At 40.6% G+C, this 21,463-nt stretch overlaps 1 protein-coding gene and 1 long non-coding RNA gene across 2 annotated transcripts in view; one reads left to right on the top strand and one right to left on the bottom strand.

The window, feature by feature from the left end:
• Nucleotides 1-18,835, bottom strand: part of LOC129722065 (organic cation transporter protein) — a 65,006-nt gene extending 46,171 nt beyond the window's left edge. Inside the window, exon 1 of the mRNA XM_055675289.1 lies at nucleotides 18,559-18,835. The gene's annotated coding sequence lies outside the window, so the exon portion shown is untranslated. The remainder of the gene's footprint in view (nucleotides 1-18,558) is intronic.
• Nucleotides 90-20,761, top strand: LOC129722068 (uncharacterized). Its single transcript, XR_008727545.1, has 3 exons — nucleotides 90-313; nucleotides 370-817; nucleotides 19,780-20,761. It is a non-coding gene; the product is annotated as an uncharacterized LOC129722068 (long non-coding RNA).
• Nucleotides 20,762-21,463: the final 702 nt, after the last annotated feature.

The raw sequence follows: 21,463 nt of genomic DNA, 5'->3' as shown, positions 1-21,463 counted from the left end.
ATAATGCAAATGTTCGGTTAGTTAAGGTTTCTTTCTCTTACGTAGATAAGTGAAGTATAGAGAGATTCCATACCAACTCGTCTACTGAATTGGCTAAAACCTGTCAGGTATTTGTGAAACTCTGTGAGTTTGGCAATGTCAATAATTTTAGTAATTTTGTTTATTTTTAATTTTTTTTCGAGGTTTTCCACCCAAAAACTAGAGGATTTGAAATTGTGGTCAAAACTTTAAAATGAAAAGCTTGTTAAGTTTTCATAAAAAATTATACTTTAATTCAAAGTGTTGAACTAAAAATTTAACTTCAATCACCTAGGTAAATTGGCGTAAAACCTCTCAGGATTTGTTTGTAATGAAATACAATACTTTCAGTCTGCCTCCGTGCTACGCGAGACAATCCTGGATCGGAGCGAAGCTCGCGTGCGTCTCGAGATCATCACCGGTCTAATTTAGTAGTTAACCAACGGAATCGATATTGATTGACGCAAGTGGCTCAGTTTCCTCGTAACATCTAATCAATCCAGTTAGTATAGCGCCGCTCGTTTATAGAGTATAATGGTACCGTATTTATTGACAGATATTCACGTTTCTTATAACCAGATTTACTAGTCCCAGTAAAAAAAACTGCGTGTTTACAAGTTGCCTTTACACGGAGACTTGAAAATAGTCACCAGCTCTCGCAAATTGTTTTTCATCGCTCTTGAAACAAACCGCCAATTATCATAGAATATTAGCACACAGTCGCATAAAACCGCCGTTTCTACTATTTCCGATAATTAAACAGGTGACATCAACTTTTGTTAGCAGTCAATTTATTACAGTGAGTAGTTTTTTTTTGTATAGCTTGTTTCATAATTTTTTTTTTCAAATATAATAAAATGATTTTTTCCAAATTTCCTTAGTTGTAGAAATGTTTTTCTGTGAAATTATATGAAAGTCAAGTGCAAAACAAGTTAGGTGTAATATTATTGCTTGGATTTTCGGCTCATCAGTCTTTAAGCTGAACTAAACGAAGTACTGCCTCTTTTCCTTCAACGTTTCGACAATATATTTTGTCTTTATCAAGAAGTCTACAAAAAACAAAGCAGAGATGTGTTTTCCCTATTTTAAAACCTTTTCCGAATGTCTGGTACTTACTAAAGCTTTTCGTAACTTATATAATACATAATTAACTGTGGTCTGTTTGCGTTTATCACATAAAATGGAACTATTTTAAATAATTTTTGTCATTGAATAATCTAGAAAAACTTGTACTCGGAAAAACCAAATTTATGGTCAAAATTGTTAATCTTCTACTAGTGTGTTGTCGAAATTTTATCTAGATCAGATTGTCTGAGTGCGCATGATTGTCATTTTCATGACGTCTATGAATTTTATGTTGTTTATTATTGTTTTTTACTGTGTTAAACACAGCTGCATAAATAGAACTTAACCCGTCTGTATCACTTTTCCTGTTAACTGTATTGTTGTTCGTTGCTATGTGGCATATTTCCAGAATCGGTAGTGCTGTTGTGTTTCTGTGTTGGTCGAGTATTTTAACATTGTTAAGATCAAATGTGTGTTGGGTTCTAATACAGTGGTGCAAGAGTGCTGTCTTTTCACTAAGTGTTGCGAATTGTGGATCTTCTATGTCGGTGTCTGTGTCAACAAGTTTCTGCAGTGCATTCAAGTTCGATCTGTGTCAGCTAATTCGTGTTTTTAACTTATTTGTAGTCATGCCAATATATTATGAACTGCAGTCGTTGCATGAAATACTATAAATAACATTGGTGTGGTCGTCTTTTGCTATTTTATCTTTTGTTCGTGTATAATATTGTTTGGCCATGTTTGTCTTTCGTGTGGCTAACTTAACTGTTTTGTAATCGTTTTTCAGGAACTTACTGATCTTATCGGTGAGATACCGAATGTATGCTATTGACCGGTAAGTGTATTCCAGGTGTTCACTCGGCGATTGGTTGGAACTATGTTGCTCGGTACTCCTACAGTTTCTCTGGTTGATCAGGCGATGTCGCAGTGTCTTAGGGTAGTCGTTCAGCTTCAAATGTTGGTCCATTATGTTGACTCTTGCAGACTCCGATAGGCCGGTGGACAACCTGTTCACTCTACTAATAAAATTGATGGCCATGTTTATTTTTTGGTGAGGTGGATGCGCCGAAAAATAGTTTAGAAAACGGCCACTTGCAATCGGTTTTTGGTACCATTCCGTCGATATATGTTGATCATCGTGTCTGACTAGTAGCATTTCAAGGAAAGGTAACCGATTGTTTTCCTCTGTTTCACAGGTAAACTGGATGTTAGGGTTGTAGCTATTAAAAATCTTGAGCACGTAGTCAAGCTGATCGAGTGGAATGACAGTGACTAAATCGTCGACATATTTTTTGATGAACGGCACTTTGATTTTAAGCTGTTTGAGTACGCAATCAAGCAATACCTCTGTGACAAGCACCGCTACAATTGGCGATAGAGGGTTGCCCATAGCTGTTCCGAAGACCTGTTGAGACCGGTAGTACCTAATATGACGGCGCCGTCCTATGAACTTTCAAAGTTCGTAGGAAGAATTATTCAAAATTCCATGGATAGTGCATACAACATTAAAGATTCCTTCGAGTTTTGCGATTTCATCAACACTGTCACGTTACCTGTTGGATATTCGTTGATTTCATTGGATGTGGTTTCATTGTCCACATGCTTTCCAAAGGAACTAGTATGCCATGACGTAATTTGTTACTGGGACCAAATAAGACCAAACGCTAAGAACATTTGCTTGGACCTGTTTCTGGAGCTGGTTGAATTTTGCATCGACGCTAGTTTCTTCAAATTTGGTGGACGGTACCACCAACAGGTCTTCCGAACAGCTATGGGCAACCCTTTATCGCCAATTGTAGCGGAGCTTGTCACAGAGTTATTGCTTGATTGTGTACTCAAACAGCTTAAAATCAAAGTGCCGTTCATCAAAAAATATGTCGACGATTTAGTCACTGCCATTCCACTCGATCAGCTTGACTACGTGCTCAAGATTTTCAATAGCTACAACCCTAACATCCAGTTTACCTGTGAAACAGAGGAAAACAACCGGTTACCTTTCCTTGACATGCTACTTGTCAGACACGATGATCAACATATATCGACGGAATGGTACCAAAAACCGATTGCAAGTGGCCGTTTCCTAAACTATTTTTCGGCGCATCCACCTCACCAAAAAATAAATATGGCCATCAATTTTATTAGTAGAGTGAACAGGTTGTCCACCGGCCTATCGGAGTCTGCAAAAGTCAACATAATGGACCAACATTTGAAGCTGAACGACTACCTTAAGACACTGCGACATCGCCTGATAACCAGAGAAACTGTAGGAGTACCGAGCAACATAGTTCCAACCAATCGCCGAGTGAACACCTGGAATACACTTACCGGTCAATAGCATACATTCGGTATCTCACCGATAAGATCAGTAAGTTCCTGAAAAACGATTACAAAACAGTTAAGTTAGCCACACGAAAGACAAACATGGCCAAACAATATTATACACAAACAAAAGATAAAATAGCAAGAGACGACCACACCAATGTTATTTATAGTATTTCATGCAACGACTGCAGTTCACAATATATTGGCATGACTACAAATAAGTTAAAAACACGAATTAGCGGACACAGATCGAACTTGAATGCACTGCAGGAAATTGTTGACACAGGCACCGACATAGAAGATCCACAATTCGCAACACTAAGTGAAAAGACAGCACTCTTGCACCACTGTATTAGAACCCAACACACATTTGATCTTAACAATGTTAAAATACTCGACCAACACAGAAACACAACAGCACTACCGATTCTGGAAATATGCCACATAGCAACGAACAACAATACAGTTAACAGGAAAAGTGATACAGACGGGTTAAGTTCTATTTATGCAGCTGTGTTTAACACAGTAAAAAACAATAATAAACAACAAAAAATTCATAGACGTCATGAAACTGACAATCATGCGCACTCAGACAATCTGATCTAGATAAAATTTCGACAACACACTAGTAGAAGATTAACAATTGTGACCATAAATTGAGTTTTTCCGAGTACAAGTTTTTCTAGATTATTCAATGACAAAAATTATTTAAAATAGTTCTATTTTATGTGATAAACGCAAACAGACCACAGTTAATTATGTATTATATAAGTTACAAATGGAAACAAAACGAAAAGCTTTAGTAAGTACCAGACATTCGGAAAAGGTTTTAAAATAGGGAAAACACATCTCTGCTTTGTTTTTTGTAGACTTCTTGATAAAGACAAAATATATTGTCGAAACGTTGAAGGAAAAGAGGCAGTACTTCGTTTAGTTCAGCTTAAAGACTGATGAGCCGAAAATCCAAGCAATAATAGATACACGTCAAAGTCGATAGCATTCACATTACGTTAGGTGTAATATAAAACATTCACATTCAGTAATGGGAATCAACCGGCTTCAACAGTCCGGTGGTTTTGGCATGCATTGGCTTTCAAGTCAGGTGATAATACTAAACTGTTGGCGTTCATCAGAGGGCATCATTAGGTACTTCCGATAAATGGTTTGCTTTGAATAATAAAGCGTTTGTTTTATTGTTCTGCAGGTTAAAATAGCCGAAAAATTGGTAATCGTAAATGCTTGCTTTTATACAGTTTATGACCAATTGCTGTCTATAATATCATGACGATTATAATCAAAATCGCAAATACTCGAACCTATCCAAGGAGAAAAACCGGCCAAAAACAACACACCATATTTAAATAATTCATATTCCTATGGTTCGTCGAAGGATTTTAAATCTTTGGGTACCAGGTACCAACTAAATGTGACTTAATTCTAGTTTATTGGCTACATATATACCTAAATACAACAAGTAGTGATAAAAAGTTCGACACGTTGCAAAAATGTACGGAACATTTATAGTGTCTGTTGATCACGTCTAGTCTATACTTGATGCTAGGAAATTAGGTTTTTCTAGTAAAACTAGACCTATTGCATCGAAATTGAATCATTTTTCGTAAAGTTATGCCCATCTGAAAATTGACAAAATTTTGCCTGTCTCAATCATTTTATCTATCCCCTCTGGCGTAAACATAACATAATAACATCATACCCCAGTAAGGTTACTGCTATCCAAAAGTGCTTTTTGCTTCATAATAAAACTTATATATTATTTAGATTCGAAATTGTTCTTGATTTGTTTTCATATTATCGAACGCAGCTAAACCTACTTTGTGGAAAATTAAACATTTTATAAACAGAACATGAAATTTAAACGTAATCATTACGATTTGTGTGATTTTTTCACTTACTTCTGAATTTCACTATCCAGCTTTTTACGCACCATAATGGCGGTCGCTTTAATGCGTGTTCGTAATATGCGAACCTATCTGCTTACGTCAGATTCGGGATTTCTGAAAAATTGGCAACAAAAATGTTGCCAGATAATTTTTTTTTTGATAAAACATATGAAGACTTCAAACTGACGTAAGCAGAGTTGTCAAAAGGGTGGGTAATTTATTACGAACTTTGCATTATGGCGTCCGCCATTTTGGCGCGTAAAAAGCTGGATAGACCAATTCCAAGCAACAAAGGACAACGATTTTAATAGTGTGTGTCTCGGGGATGCTCTCGAGTCCCTTCAAGTCATGCCAAGGATTGAGACATGGTGATGGACTCTCTTGTTTGCTTTTTGACATCGCCCTCGAAGGTGTTATACGAAGAACGGGCATCGACACGAGTGGTACAATTTTTACGAAACGGGTCCTGCTTAACGGCTTCGCTGATGACTTCGACATCTTAGCACGAAACTTTGCGACGGTGGAGGAAACCTACACCAGACTAAAAGCGGAAGCTAAGCATATTGGACTGCTGATCATTGCGTCGAAAACTAAGTATATGAAGAGAAGAGGCTCCAAGAAGAACAATGTCAGCCCCCCCCCGGATCACCGTAGACGGCGATGAGCTTGAGGTGATAGACAAGCTCGTGTACTTAGGATCACTGGTGACCGCTGACAACAACACCTGCAAGGAGATCCGGAAACGCGTTCAAGCGGAAAATCGTGCCTACTTTGCACTTCGTAAGACTATGAGTTCCAAACGAGTGCGCCGCCGTACAAAGTTGAAGCTGTACAAAACACTAGTTAGACCGGTAGTCCTCTATGGACTAGAGAGCTCTTGGAGTTTTCGAACGGAAGGTGCTGCGAACCATCTACGGTGGAGTACAGACTAAAGACGGAGAATGGCGTAGACGCATGAACCATGAGCTGCACGCGCTGCTAGGAGAGACCCCATTGCACATCTGATCAAAGTTAACAGATTGCGATGGGCCGGATACGTCGCAAAGATGCCGGACGACAACCCGGTTAAAAAGACCCTTTTCAGTAACCCCTCCGGCACCAGAAACAGAGGAGCACAGCGTACACGATGGCTTGATCAGATTGAAAGTGACCTACGAGTGATAAGCGGCCTGGGAGCATGGCGCCATACAGCCCAGAACCGAGTGGAATGGAGACGACTTCTTGATACAGCACGAGCCACCCCGGCTCTAGCCTGCTAGGTAGGGAAAGTATTTTTGGTAAAGTTGCAGATTATGTTTTTGTCGTTCCAGAAAAAAATATACATCATTAAAAAAATTCTCCGTGAAGAAAAAATAAACATGAATTATTGTCTTCTTCAAAATCAAAATATTGACGCATATTCAAACCTGAAGAAAAAAAATAAAAAAAAAAATTTTTTATATTTTTCAACCTGTGTATTATTTTATGGAATGAAACAATATTATCTACAACTTTGCCAAATACACTAAATCAATCAAACAAACCGTTTAGATACTGGAAATGTTTTTTATCATTAGTCGACACTCGGTGCACTGTTGTTTTTCATAAGCATAGAGTCAATTTGTTGTTTCAAACACAGCACGCGATTGATTGCAGTAGGCGACCCGTGTCTCTTTGTGATGATGAGTCAATATGTTGTTTCAATTCATGTTTACGTGTCGTTGATTGTCTCATCTTAGTTCAAGATTTTGTTTCAACGCAGCATGACGGGTACTTTATCATGTGCTCGGAATCTTTTAAAGCGGATTTTTCAGAAAGGTGTTTTTTACTGGGCATATTTTAAATGGTTTTTCATTTTCAAATCGTTTATTTAGAGTGTCCGATGAGTTTACTTACTTTACTTCACTTTACTTTGTTGGCTAACGGACCGTTCACTGGTCTAGGGCGGAACGAATTAGAGATGTCCAGCTTCTTCTGTCTTGGGCAGCCGTTCTCCAGTCTCCTCGTACACCAGCAGATCGTGCATCTTCTTCCACTGCGCACATCTACCGCGTGCGAGGCCTACCACGGAGTCGACGGTCTCTTTCTGGTCCTCTACTGTAAATAGTTTTGGCGATTTCTCGTCAGGCATTCTGACTACATGTCCAGCCCCGCTGTATTACCATCACTATATCAACATGTGTGTATACCTGGTACAACTCGGGATTCATACGTCTGCGCCACACTCCATTTTCCAATTTACACTCAAGTATCGACCACAGAGCTTTAAGCTCAAAAATTCCGAGCACTCATCCTTCAGCGTCCATGATTTACGTCCGGAAAAAGGCCACCGGGAGTATCAGCGTCCTATACAGCGCTAGTTTTGTGCGAGTTTGCAAACTACGGAACCTTAGCTGGTTACATAGTTCGTGAAAGGCCCTGTTTGCAGCTGCAACTCGTCGTTTCACTTCACGGCTCATATCGTTGTCACATGTCACAAGCTTACCTACGAAAAATATAAACGAATTCATCAACCAATTCAAATCGTTCCCCATCAATCTCCACCTCAGAACCAACACCACTGGAACTCCCACGCTTCCTGCTTGCTCCAATGTACTTCGTTTTGATAGAAATAATGACGACTCTCCATCTCGCAGCTTCCCTCTTGAAAGCCACGAAGGCCTCCTCGACGGCCCTACGGTCGATACCGATGATATCAATGTCGTGCGCAAAACCAACGAGCATGTGATATTTCGTGATGATCGTACCGTTTCTTTGCACGTTCATTTGCTCATCGTACTGCACTTTCAAGAGCGATTTCGAACAGTAGGTTAAAGAGCACATCCCCTTGTTTTAGTCCATCTAACGTTACAAATGCAGCTGATGTCTCGCCAGCTATTCGCATGGATGATTTCGATCCCTCCAGCGTCATACGAATCATCTTGATTAGTTTCGTCGGGAAGCCGTGCTCCAGCCACAGTTCGTTTCTTTTCACCGAATCGTACGCCGCCTTAAAATCTATGAACAAATGGTGGGTCTGCAGGTTATACTCCCGGAACTTATCGAGGATCTGTCGCAGGGTGAAAATTTGATCCGTCGTAGAACTCCCCTGTCGAAAACCAGCCTGGTATTCGCCAACAAAGGATTCCGTCAACGAGATACGGGAGAGCACTTTATATGCGGAGTATTACGTTACTCAACTCGCCTCGATAGTTGCAACAATCCAAATACACCAAATCAATCAAAAAAACCGTTTAGAAATGTTTTTTTTTTATCATTGTTGGACACTCAGCGCAGTGCTGTTTTTTCATAAGCATGGAGTCAATTTGTTGTTTCAAGCGCAGCGCGCGGTTGATAGTTGCAACAATCTAATCGATGACCCTTCTTATAGATAGGACATATGAGGCCGTCTAACCAGTCATTCGGCATTTTTTCATTCGTCCAAATCGTCAGTATTATCTGGTGGATCGCTTAGTACAGCCGCTCGCTTCCCGCTTTTAGAAGTTCGGCCGGGATACCATCCTTCTCAGCGGCCTCGCCGTTTTTCAGCTCCCTAATCGCCTTTTTGACCTCCTCCTGTGTTGGTGGCTCCACAGCTTGTTTGTCACTCATAATCGTCATCCTGTTTCTGCTCTGCTCATCCGGCTCCTCACCGTTCAATAGCGCCTGAAAATGCTCCTTCCATCTGGCTGCAACCGTCGGTTTATCAGTAAGCAGGTTGCCGTTCTTGTATCATTACACATGATCGACACAGGGAAATTTCTGCTTCTGACTCTGTTGACTGTTCTATAGAAGCTTCGCACGTCGTTTCTAGCATAGCTTTCGTCTACGCTGACGAGCACCTGCTCCTCGTACTCGCGCTTCTTCCGACGGTGGACTCTAAATTCGGCAGCACTTGCCTCCCTGTATTTCTCTCTGCTCTGACGAGTAGCTGCAGTGAGCTTGCGGCTCCTGGCACGGTTCTTCTCATCTGTCGCTCTCTGGCACTCGGCATCAAACCAGTCGTTACGCTGTCTTCCACGCGTCTTGCCTAGCACCTCTCTCGCAGTCGTTTCGATAGCGCCGTGGATACTGCTCCACAGCTCATTTATGTCTTTCACTCCTTCCTCCTACTGTTCTGCGATCCAGCTCTTTGGCGTATTCTTCTGCCACGCCATCAGCTTTCAACCGCTGAATGTTTAAACGCGTCGTCCTCTCTGTGCGAGATTTTAGCACGATCGACAACCGTGCGCGGAGCTTACAAACGACGAGATAATGGTCAGAGTCAATGTTTGGTCCCCGAAAAGACCTAATATCAGTTACATCCGAAAAGTGGCGACCGTCAATCAGTACGTTATCGATCTGGGAGCAGGCTACTCCATTTGGATGCCTCCAGGTGTGTTTCCGAATATTCAAACGTGGAAAAAAGGAGCTACATATGGCTATTCCTCTGGCCGCGGAAAAGTTTATCAGCCTCAGGCCGTTTTCATTGGTTTACGAGTGGAGGCCCTGCCTTCCAATGACCGGACGGAAGAATTCCTCCCTCCCAACCTGTGCGTTTGCGTCTCTGATGACGACTTTTACGTCGTATTTCGGGCACTCGCTCTATCTCTAGAACTCATCTTTGACTTCATTGGATTTGTCGTTTGTCGGTGTTGATTAAACTACGGGCCTACGGACTGGGTGACTCTTGTTTTTTGATTACCCAGCACTATGAAACCGACCCCCCGTTCCGCTGCTTTGTCGCCACTGTAGTAGATTTGGAATTTGAAAGAAGTCCGTGCAATAGGGTCTACTGCGCGGAATTTGGCCACCAAGCCTCCTGAATCGCTGCGATTTCGACTCCCTGCCGCTGTAGTTTCTCGAACAAGCAAGCAAGCCCGCGCCGGTTCATTGAGAGATCGGACGTTCCAAGAACCCAATTTCCAATCGTTTACCTTAATCTTTTCCCGTGTTCGTAGCCTAGGTCTTTGCCAATTGATCCGTTCCGTATTTCTAATATCGTTGTTCGTGGCTGAAAAAAAGGTTTCGGGATGCTACCTATGCGGTAAGCGGGGGTATGCGGCAGATCCGTCCACTAATCTCGAAGCTGCAGGCATTGACGCAGCGGCAGCGCCTGAATAAGATGGTCAATTCGATTTTCCCGGCGAATTACGACGTGGCGGTAGTGATAGACGACGAGATCTGTCTCTCGCTGGATGGCAACGACTGGCAGGGCACTCTGTATTTTACTCCCCCCTCGAAGGAAGTGAGCTCCTAGGTGAAGTTCATTTCACACCCTAAGTTCCCCAAGAAGGTGCTGCTATGGCTGACAATCACCGTGAAGGATCAAAGACGCTCTTTTTTACGCTGTACTGGCCGCGAACGGGGAAGTTGATAGTACGAAGAGCCTGCCGGAAATTGCATCATTTATCAAGAAGCGGTTTTCTGGCCGAATCTGGCGTCGGCCCAATACTCAAAGCATTGGAAGCAAGGCTCTCTGCGTATGAACTAAATTGCATTTTCGCTAATGAGTATGTTTCGATTTGAAATTCGAGAATTACATCGTGTTTCTGAGAAACTTTTACAAGAAAAACACTTATCACTCAAACGCATTTTTCAGTCTATGTCATAATTATAAGTTCGGTTATTTTCCACTTTCTTAACTACATACACTGTCACTAAAGAACTTAAATGTAGACAGGTATAAGGTCGTTGTAAAAAAACAACGAAATTAGCCTGAGGAATCTGCTAAATACCGTCGAAAAAGACTGGAAATGGACCATCCATTAATGATGTCACGCAAAATTTGAAAAAAAAAATCAACTGGCTCTCCCCCTTGTAACAAACTGTTACAACCCACTAGCCCCCCCCCCCCCGCAAATTACGTCACGTTTTTATACCCCCTCTTCTCATTTTTAGGTTATAATTGATTAAACATTGTGAAATTTGTAAAAAATGCTTGTTTCCAAATCAGAACGAATTTACTGAAAGAAAAACCTTAGTTTAATCCTTAGTTCAAAGATTCTGTTGATGGAGTCGCATATCGACGACCTAGAAAGCCGAGGCATTAACTGCAGCATCATTGCTGTCTTTTTCATTTATTAGTTGAGTTGAAATGTGATGTCACATTTAAGCTAACCCCTGTAACCACCGGTTCCAAATGAAATTGTCTTGGGTCTCTAACCCAAGAGATTGGTCAAATTTACTTGGAACAGGCAGTCGTTCTCCTACGTTCGGCCCTGAAGATCATGCTGACAGTTAGATTCGAGCAGCAACAGAACTACTACCAAGACCGATTGAGTGGTATCGGTGTACATCTGAGGATGCGTTCCAACTGTCATATCTGCCCCAACTGAATGATGTGAATATACCCCTAAACATATTCGGTGATATTCACTAATCGCGTCCTCCGGAACCCGGTGTACATAAGCGGATGCAGAGTTAACGTCAAACTTCGGCTGTTTCAGCCGATGTGAGCTCTCATATCATAATTATTAGCTTGTTTAGCTTGGCCTTTTGGGAGAAGTCGTTCTTCTGATCCTGGCCTCCAACACGAGTAGAAGTGCGCGACGGAAACTTAAGAAATATTGTACAAAATTAATATAAACTGAAAAGTGAAGTGTTGGTCTTAAGACAGAAGAAAATAAAACACAGAATAAATCAAAGACGAGACAGGAAAAGTTAGTAAAAAGTTAGTAAAAGTAAAGCTAAGAAACACAAAACGTAGAGGAAGGCGTGGAACGCCCCAAAAATTAACAAAAAACAACGGAAAAAGGTTTTGGGATCTGGTCGATTAAGTCCGCGTAACGTAATTCAAATGTTCTAACAATAAAAAGAAGTCCGCGTGTTGGTCTTTATATTCTCGGGGACGATCAGGAGTCACGAAACCACGAGGTCTTCGACTGGCGGGGAAGATAAACGGAAGGGCCGTTTGAGCGATTGGTGCCTGAACAGCTTCCGGATTGCTGGAGCCTCGAGGCAGCTGAGTCGATTCCTCCACGGAGAGAGAAAAACCTGAAAAAAGCGGCTTCTCGTTGTCGAGTATTCCTGACATTGGAATCGTGGCACAAGGAAGGAGACGTCGCCTGCTTGGTAAAAAGAGAGAGAAACTCTCCCGTGCCGGTCCTCCGGACAAACCGGAAGGTAGTTGCACCGATAACTGAACTGTGAGTCATAAATAGATTAAGTTTAGTCTGTCAGATAAAATGAAACCTAAATTGTCAATACACTTTTCTTTTTGCCGCAAATTAGATTCCGTGAATTTCCGAACCGGTAAAGTGGTTACCAGCTCTCGCGTGTTTGAAGTCGATTAAAACATTGACATCTCCCGGCTTTTGAGCATACCTTTTTCTATAGTTGACCGCTAGTGGGTGTCACAGAGCCGCGAATAGTTCTCATTAGAAGCGGGTGATATATTTCAGGGACACGCGAGATTAAAATTGAACAGCTTGGGTTTTCCAGCCGTAGTAGTAGAACGACCCCAAGATCGCTCTCACTACATATTTAACCCGTAAGCGTAGTGAGGGATGAAATGGAGAGTTGCACTCATCCTCCCCCATGTCGCAAAATGTCACAATCTTCGAAACCCCCTCCCCCTTCTAAGTGCTTGACATCATTGATAGATGGTCCCAAAGCATAAATGATTCCATTCTCAAAAGGTTTGCTAAAATCAGGGAATATTCGTGAATTAGGTTATGGGAATTCAACCGATATTTTGAGCAAACGATTTATTAAACGAAAAGCGCAGATGAGGTAGGACTTCCCATTTGAGCATTTCTATGTAAAGTTCAATGGCTTTGGCAGTATGAAGCCGAGCGTTGTCATGCTGTAGAAACACTTTTTCGTGTCTCTCCTCGTGTTGTGGCCATTTAGAACGCAGTGCTCGGCTTCATCGCATAAAAAGATACCGATACCGTTCATCAATGATGGTTTCGTTCGTTTTCAATTGCTAATAATAAACATCACCGACCTAGACCTCTTAAATACACATAATAACCGTCACCGCGCGTATATTTGGCCGTACCGTAGACGTAAACAGCATGACCGGTCAGTCCACATGTATTTCTTTGCTTCGGGTTGCTGTAATGGAATCATTTTTCATCACCTGTCACGATACGATAGAAAAAACTCTTCCTATTTTGATCCTGGAGTAGTTGTTCACAGTCGATAAAACGACGCTAGAGGTTCCCTGGCTTCCAACTATAAGGGATCCTAGCTCTATGTCTGTGAACCATTCCCAAAGCATGCAATTGCATCGGAAATGGTTCGGTGGGTAACTTCTAATACCGAAACAAGCTGTTCTTGCATTTAGCACGGATCCTCAACAACCAATTTCTCCAATTTAGCATGTTTGAACAGTTTTTTTTTTATTCTCGCTTATTTTCCGTCGGTCTATTTCCGCCACTGTTGTGGCCAATTACCGACGCCCAGGGAGGCGACTCCACACCCAGGTCCCTAACTCACGACCCGTTTATTAACGGACCGGCGCCGACGGCTTTACTTCCTCATGCGATGGAAGGCGTGATCCCAGAGATTTTTCGCCTCAGAAAATCTCCCGGTGTCGGCTAGGATTGAATCTAGACCAGTTGGGGTGGTTGTGAGTGGATCACGCCACCCCACAACCATCGACACCTATGTCGGCGGTGGGATTCGAACCCAGGCGTCGAGCGTGGTTGACGGAGACGTTACCAACCACACTAGGCCCCCGCTCATGTTTGAACAGTTGTCAACATCGAACTTACCGTCTTTGAAACGACGGTAGCAATCACGACACGTTAACGTAGAACCACATCTCTAAAGAATCTACGGGGTGTAAAATAAAGACATTTGCTCGCCGTGCCACCAAAACAAACCAAGCGCCATTTTAAAAAAAAATTAGAAAACATACTGGGTAGTGAGTTTTGAACAACGATTACTCGAAATAATGTTAATGGCGCTTGGATCGGTTTGGCTGTGTTTCGACCATGTGTCCCTTTTCAAATGCTCATCACTCATCACGTTTATTTTACTACGGATTCCTTTCGTTCTAGCAGTAATCAATTGGAGAATTATCTACGCATCTACCCAAATGAACAAAGTTATGATTATACAAACTATTGTACTGTTGAAAACTGTCAAGCCTTGCTGGAACGCAGATTTCGACCAAGCAAAGCTGAGCTTAATGATTGCTTTCCCTAACACGGTCGACAGAATGTTATATCTAATTAACCGGGAAAGCTTTCGTTGGGCTGTATAAGAGCCAGCTTCTACTCAAACAAATCAATTTACTGGCGGATGGTGGACGTCGGAGATGCTAGGTCTACGGAAATTTCCTTACAACTACGGGAATGATTCTTTTCTTCAAATATACCGAAGCGCAGGCAAAGTCTAAGGAATTGCACGATTTTTCTAAAGTTTTTCATTTGACTAACATTGCATAGTTTTCTGAAAGGCCACTAAGAGTTGCTGCTGCTGTCCAAGGCTACTGATTTTCACCTCGCACGACTCAAATACATGAATCACTTCCGAAGGGTATCGAACAGTAGCAGCAGTGCTTCTGCTCGTTCATGAAAACACCACCACCACCGAAAGAGAATCGTTGAAGGCGACTCCTGCGGGAGTAATACGAACACATGCGAAGTATAGTTAACTTCGGTTTTTCCTTACATCAGCTCCGATTCAACTGTCACTTAAAGAAGAAGTTTGAATCATCAGAAACGAACTGTATCGTGTTGGAAGCTTCTCACTCTGGTTCGCTTCAGTTCAATTCGCTTCAATTCAACTCACTGCATAAATCCTCGTCCTCGTCACAATGAATCGCGGAGATTCAAAAAGAAAAATTAAATCCGCAGTAGAGGAAGTTTGTGATAGTGCAGGTAAAATAAGCTACCGATGCCTAGCAAATATCGATGCAGATAAAAAGTGTATGTATGAAAATTAAAAAATTCTAACTGTGCAAAGAAAGAATACGGTGTACATATTATTCACAGAACATGCATTTCTAGAGGGTTAATACGTTAGCATTGCATTGCCAACTTTTTGTGTTTCCCAGTTACGCATTTATTCAATCAAACAAGGTCAATATAGGTACAACAGAAAATCAAACTAATCATAAGAAAAAACATTTGTCTGCTATCTCAGACGCACAAAGTTTTGAAACTGCCAAACTTTATAACATAAAGTCCTGTTCACACATTCTCGTTGGTTACAGCGCCATGCATCAAACCAAACCATTCCACAGTGGTTTAAAATTGCAATATCGTGAACTTAATTCTATAAAGCCTAAGTGCTTTACTTAGCTTCAGGTTAGTACTACAAAATGGTGGAAGAGTTACTCGTCCGACTCGTCACAATTTTGAGAAAGAGCGTTAAACATTTTCGTAGTTTTGCGTACATTTCCTTCAGCGGAACGAGATATCTTCATAGTAACACGGTTTTGGACATTTTGTATATGTATATATGATTGCATATGTAAGTGTCTGAAGCTTCAAAATGGCGGTAAGTGTGTACTTCCGGGCGTCCCCCTTTTTCTCTAATCCACAGTTAAAAATAGGGTAAATTTTTGTTAATATTGCTTTTATCTTTTGAACCAATAGGAATTTTAGCATAGTGTCTACATGGAATTTTTAAAGCATGATAAGGCCTAAAATTCTCTAGAACAGTGTGTTTATGAAAAAAATCAAACCAAAAAGTTAGAAGCAAAAAACAGATTTTACGAACATAGTCATACAAAACTTAAGTTATTTCAAAATCTACAGTATATAGAGCAAAAGTCTTGTTAGCAAAGTTGTTTGTAATGAAATTATCTACAACTTTGCCGAAGACAACTTTTAGTTTCATACCGAAACAAAAAAGTTAGAAATTTTATTTTTTGCATAGTAGGCTATGGCTATTGTTGCATAGCACCATCATGTGGGCAATTTCAATACAAACAATTGCTTCGAAGACACTATAGTCCTAAAGTAAAGCACTTAGGCACTATAGACATTGCTATTTTAAACCACTGTGCATTCGAGCGATGTATTCGCGGTGAGTGGTAAATTGTTGGTCTAGAGAATCGAATCGGTTTCGAAGCCCGACGGTCTGGTAAACACATTGATGCGAACACCAATGAGTCGTGTGTGTTCGGATTGCAAAGTGTACGATTCGGCGAACGAGGCAGTAGAGCAAAAAAGCGGTAATAAACACACAATCTTACTTCGTCCTTTCGCACATGTGTTCATCGCTGATGAGGAAAACGATTGCTTCATGCAGCAGACAGTCAGTACTGAATGATGTAGATGGCGAATTCAGATATAACACATGAATCAGTAGCCTTGCTGCTGTCATTTCATGTCCACGTGCACCGCCAACCTTACCTCATCAAAACCTAGGCGAAGATGGGAATAAGTGGTTGTGAAATTCGATTTGTTGCGATAATTTATAAAATGTCCGAAAGGAGAATGAATAATAAATAGGAAAAATTGCAGAGAGGCCAGTGTGAGCATTGTGCCAGTAATTAAAAAGGTGGGTATCATATCTGATAAAAGAATAAAACAAAATTATCGGATATCCAGATAATCATTCGACGTTTGTATTGGAAGAACTGCTGATTCACAAAGCCAGGTCTTATAAAATGAATTGTTACGATTTACATAAAAAATGTTATTAGTTCAGTCGAAATATTTAAGAACACAATTCCGTAATTAATTTTTCGTTCATTGTCGATTGTAGTTGTCTTTGCACGCATATTTTGTCGATGTCATATTCAATGTCTATGATAGACTTGCTTTTTTTTAAATCAATTGAAAATTTCTTTGTGTTTGCAATGAGCTTTTCTCCTTTTTTGGGGGTAATACTTGATATAAATAGTAAGACTAGTTCTCTTTCATTGGTATTTATTTATATATAATATAGCGAGCGATCAGAAGCGTAAAAAAATTTCCAACGAAAATGACGATTACAACAACAATTCAATGGCTCCATCGAAAGTGATTAATAACCATCAGAAACTTTGAGTAAATTTGAAGGATAGTGAAACAGATAATTCCAGAGTCAGTGCAGTCGTAAAAAGTAAAAAAATTAAGTCAGCTGCTGCTTCTTTTTGTGAATATACAATTTAACCATCTGCTGTGAGAATGTTATAAAAACTGATGTCTTGAAGGAAAGCATGCAAGTAAAATCGGTGAATTGAAGTTCGTAATGTTGCAAAATTCCATCTCTTGACGTATGTCGAACACTAGCAACTCTTAATACTACAACATCAACGACACTAAACTGGCGGTCGTTACTCAACTCAATCTATTGGAGTATTTTCATAACCAACCAATGGTTACAACCTGACAGAGCTGATGCCGGTCATGCTCTCGTTTTCCGTGCATTTTACAAGTTGTCGGCAAGTAAAAAACAAAACATCGAAAATGAGATCGCGAAACGCGCCACAGAGAAGAAAGTAAACATACGACAATTGCGACTGCGAAACCAATTGCACTGTGCGATCAACCTGAAGAAAGACGATCAAAGGTTTTCTCAATGTTTTTAGTAGGTGTCAACGAACAAGTGTCTTCAAATGTTCTTTGGCATATTATAGATATTTGTTTACCGTTAAAAAGAGAACTAGTTTATGTGTTTGAAAAAGTTGTAGAATTATGAATATTGTGAACTTTTACCTAATACTAACCCTGTTGAATCCCTCAGTTTATGAAGTTCTTACTACCAAAAACAATCTAAATAATTCGGAACATGCTGCTAAATTGCTGAAATCATTAGGATCCACATTTCATTTTGACCGTTTTTTCTTCAGATTGATCCCACTGTGCACCGTTGCGTGTGGATTTCCCTATTTCGCAAACAAGAACTTGCTTAACGGACAACGGAATTTACGCCTAAATTAACCAGCATGAAAACCAGTTTCCGCGAGTTTCATCATATCATAAACGTTATGTACTCTTATACCACCATAAATACATCATTTGAGTCGAAACTAAGCTTTATTCGTTCTATTATCAATCAGTCCACATCGCTTGGATTGATCCCGAAAATGCCCGCTGATTGTAACAAATCACCTAGCAACAGTGCTGCGTATTGTTTGTTTACACAACAGAGCACACAGTAAGCGGAACAAACGAACTTCGGCGCCGCGTTGGAATACTCTTTCATGTGACCTCTATACTTTTGGGTTGGCGGTAGCGTCACTGATAAGCTATCAGTGCGAGAAGATATTGACATTTTGCCGTCCGTCTGGACGTGGTTTCGTGTTTCGAAAACACAAACAGCCTACCACCAGCTGATCACTCAAAATCTGAGACACTGACGCAAGTTTTGTGGATGATTACTGATTTTTTTTTTTAGTTTGAAAGTAAAGAGCAACACTTACAATCTGCACTTGAACTTGAAATTCCAAGCAGGTCGGACGGTTGAACATCACCTTATCACGAAAAACACTAAAGTGAACTGAACCAAATGTTTTTCGGTTGTTGTCTGGCCACGGAACGCATGCGCCACTAGCTGTGCGCTTCGAACGGTTCTCCGTGATTGGAGAGCAAATCGGGTTCGATTTTCCGTCCAAATGTAATCCACAGTCGCGAAGTCAGAGACGGTTTGTCTCTCACCGCTGGGTGCAGGGTTTCTTTTTCGGACGATTCGCACAACACGAAATGTGAGCAAAGTCGCTACTCTGACTGTCTGCTTAAGTTGAACATGTACTCAAAACTGAGTGAAAAACCGTGTGGAGAGAATCGCTGGCGACGAAATGCCATGTAGCTGTGGATGACTGATGGGAGCGACGTGGGCGAAATTGGCACGCATACCGGCAACCACCGAGCGGCGGCGGGTCACGCTCACGATCGATGGCTAATCAGGGGATGGGGTGGTGCGAAATGCAAAAGAAATGGACCTCATTATATGGTCTAAATTATTTATTTTAATCTTCTTCCGATAAAAACATTATCCACAATTTGCGCTGCGACACTTTTCAACTTCCAGAGAATGACCAAGGGCCTTAAAATCATCGAAATCATTCAAGAAGTTCCTCTGACGCACGAGATATTTATACTTCCTAGGACTCCCTACTTTCCAATTTTTTACACCCTCTTTTATATCAAAAACACGCGTGCCAAGTTTGGTGAAAATCCTAAATTCAATTTTTGACTTTTGTATGAATCAAATTACAGATTTGTTGCGAACATGAGGTTGAGATTCATCAATCAACAATTTGGATTTGGGTACTATGAGGCAAATACAGGTGAGGAAGTACCGTAAGAAGAGTGCTAAGGTTGCAAGTATACCTTTATAGTGAAGACAATAGTAAGCCAAACAGAAATAAGTGTGATCTCGCACTTGAAAAACGAACAGTGTTGTTCGATCAACGTTGTTTTTCGAGCTTGACGTTGTTGCGGATTTGCTGTCTTATGCTGACGAATTTTTCATTCCATACCTTCATATGTCTCATTGTGTTTCGTTGTCATCGCTTCCGAGACAACTGATTTTGATGTCGAATCTCGACCAGTTTCAGAAAAAATACAAATACCTTGAAAAGTAATATTTAATGGCTTCGTCTGAAACATTCTCTAAAAATTTTGATTTTATTCTCTTTCAGTTATGAAACTGAGCGTCATATCAACGGATCTGATGAGACTGTTAGTGTTAGTAGGATATTAGCGCTAGCCCCGCAATTGTACCTTTATCAGTTAGTTGCGAAGCCCGTGCATAAATAAACAGAAGGTCGAGTTCCAAATAGGAGTGTAGCAGTAAGGCCTTTGCCTTCTATCAACGGCTATCAGATCAGCGAGAGGAACGATCTTTAAAAGCTACAATAGCCAAGGCATTGCCACCAGTGTATGTCGGTTTGCCGATTTTTCGTGGGTTTACCTTCTCACACATTGACGAAAATACTCATGAAGTATCAATTATAGTAACCCATGTAGAACAAATTTGACAGCTCTGTCAGTCGAGCTCTGATCGTGATGGCGAAAACAGTGACCGAGAGAAAAGAGGCTGCCGAGTGAAAAGTGGTTATATTGGATTTGGACGCGAAACAAACAACGTAATATTTGATCCAACAGCAACGGATCAATGAACATTACCTTATCACGAACCTTTCAATGAACCTAGCTTTACTAACAAAAACTCAACGCACACCCAAGCTGAAGACGACTCGAAGTATGCCAACTCAGAAAATTGCCTATTCTTTGGTGAGTTAAATTTTTCGAATCACAAAATTATTACGAAAAACGTGAAATTCAGACTAATTCAACAAAAACTCGTATATTATAATTGGCGCTGTTAAACATTAATTGTATTTGTGCCGTGTCAAATAAATGGTATGTGAAGAAAAAAAAAGTTTGAAGAAACAGAAATTTTGTGTCTTCTACGAAGTTTCATAATATTTTATGATCTAAAACTTTGTCGAATACTGCAAACTTCTAGCGTGTAAGAATGAAGAATTGGTGTCGAAGTGCCTTCTCTGTGGCCTAACCGCGAAATAAACAAAACTTCACACTGAAGCTCTTATTTCATCGATCAACTTTGCTGAAGACTGCAAATCGATTGAATGGAGTTTCAGATCACAGGATCGTGTATTCCATGCAATAAACACATAGCAACTGTTTTTTTACATGAAACCTATGATTACATTCAAATTGAAGTATCCCAAAACACAAAAAAAAAAACACGTTTTTATAAACTTCAGAAAATGGACAGTTTTCAAAAATAAAAAAAAACATCAAAAGCAAAGCAAACCCTTGATGCTACATTTCGATTCGGAATTCAACTTTCTGTTTATTTATTCATAGACTTCGCAGTCAACTGTTTAGTGTACGGGCCGAGACTCGAACCTACGATGACTGGCTTATTGGTTCAGCTTCGTACCACCTGTAAAGGTTCATAGAATTTTCTACACCTTTGTCGAGAATTGTTAAGCTCTAGCGTGTAAGAAAAAGAAGTTGGCATCGCAACGCCACCTTCATGGCTAAATTCCGAACTAATTCAAACATTCAAATTAACGTCCCAACTAGACCAAGAAACTTTGTAGAAGATCAGAAACCGATTGGTAAAAACCTGAGAGAGCTAATAATTTCGTTCTGCTAGATTTCATACTTGGCCCCGTGTGCTCGGCTGTATCATATGAGCCGTTGAAAGCAAAAGTAGTACATGTACCATTAAGGAAATTTTTCAGGAGACGCGATAAACGAAAACACTCAAATAGTAAATTATTTTCAACGATTTTGTCCAACATAACTGCACTAAATCATTGCTAGAAGGCTCCAAAGACGGTACATGAA

The sequence above is a fragment of the Wyeomyia smithii genome, chromosome 2, assembly GCF_029784165.1.
Source record: "Wyeomyia smithii strain HCP4-BCI-WySm-NY-G18 chromosome 2, ASM2978416v1, whole genome shotgun sequence".
NCBI lineage: Eukaryota > Metazoa > Arthropoda > Insecta > Diptera > Culicidae > Wyeomyia > Wyeomyia smithii.
Note: the sequence above shows the minus strand (reverse complement) of the source record. Positions and strands in the feature narration are given on the sequence as shown.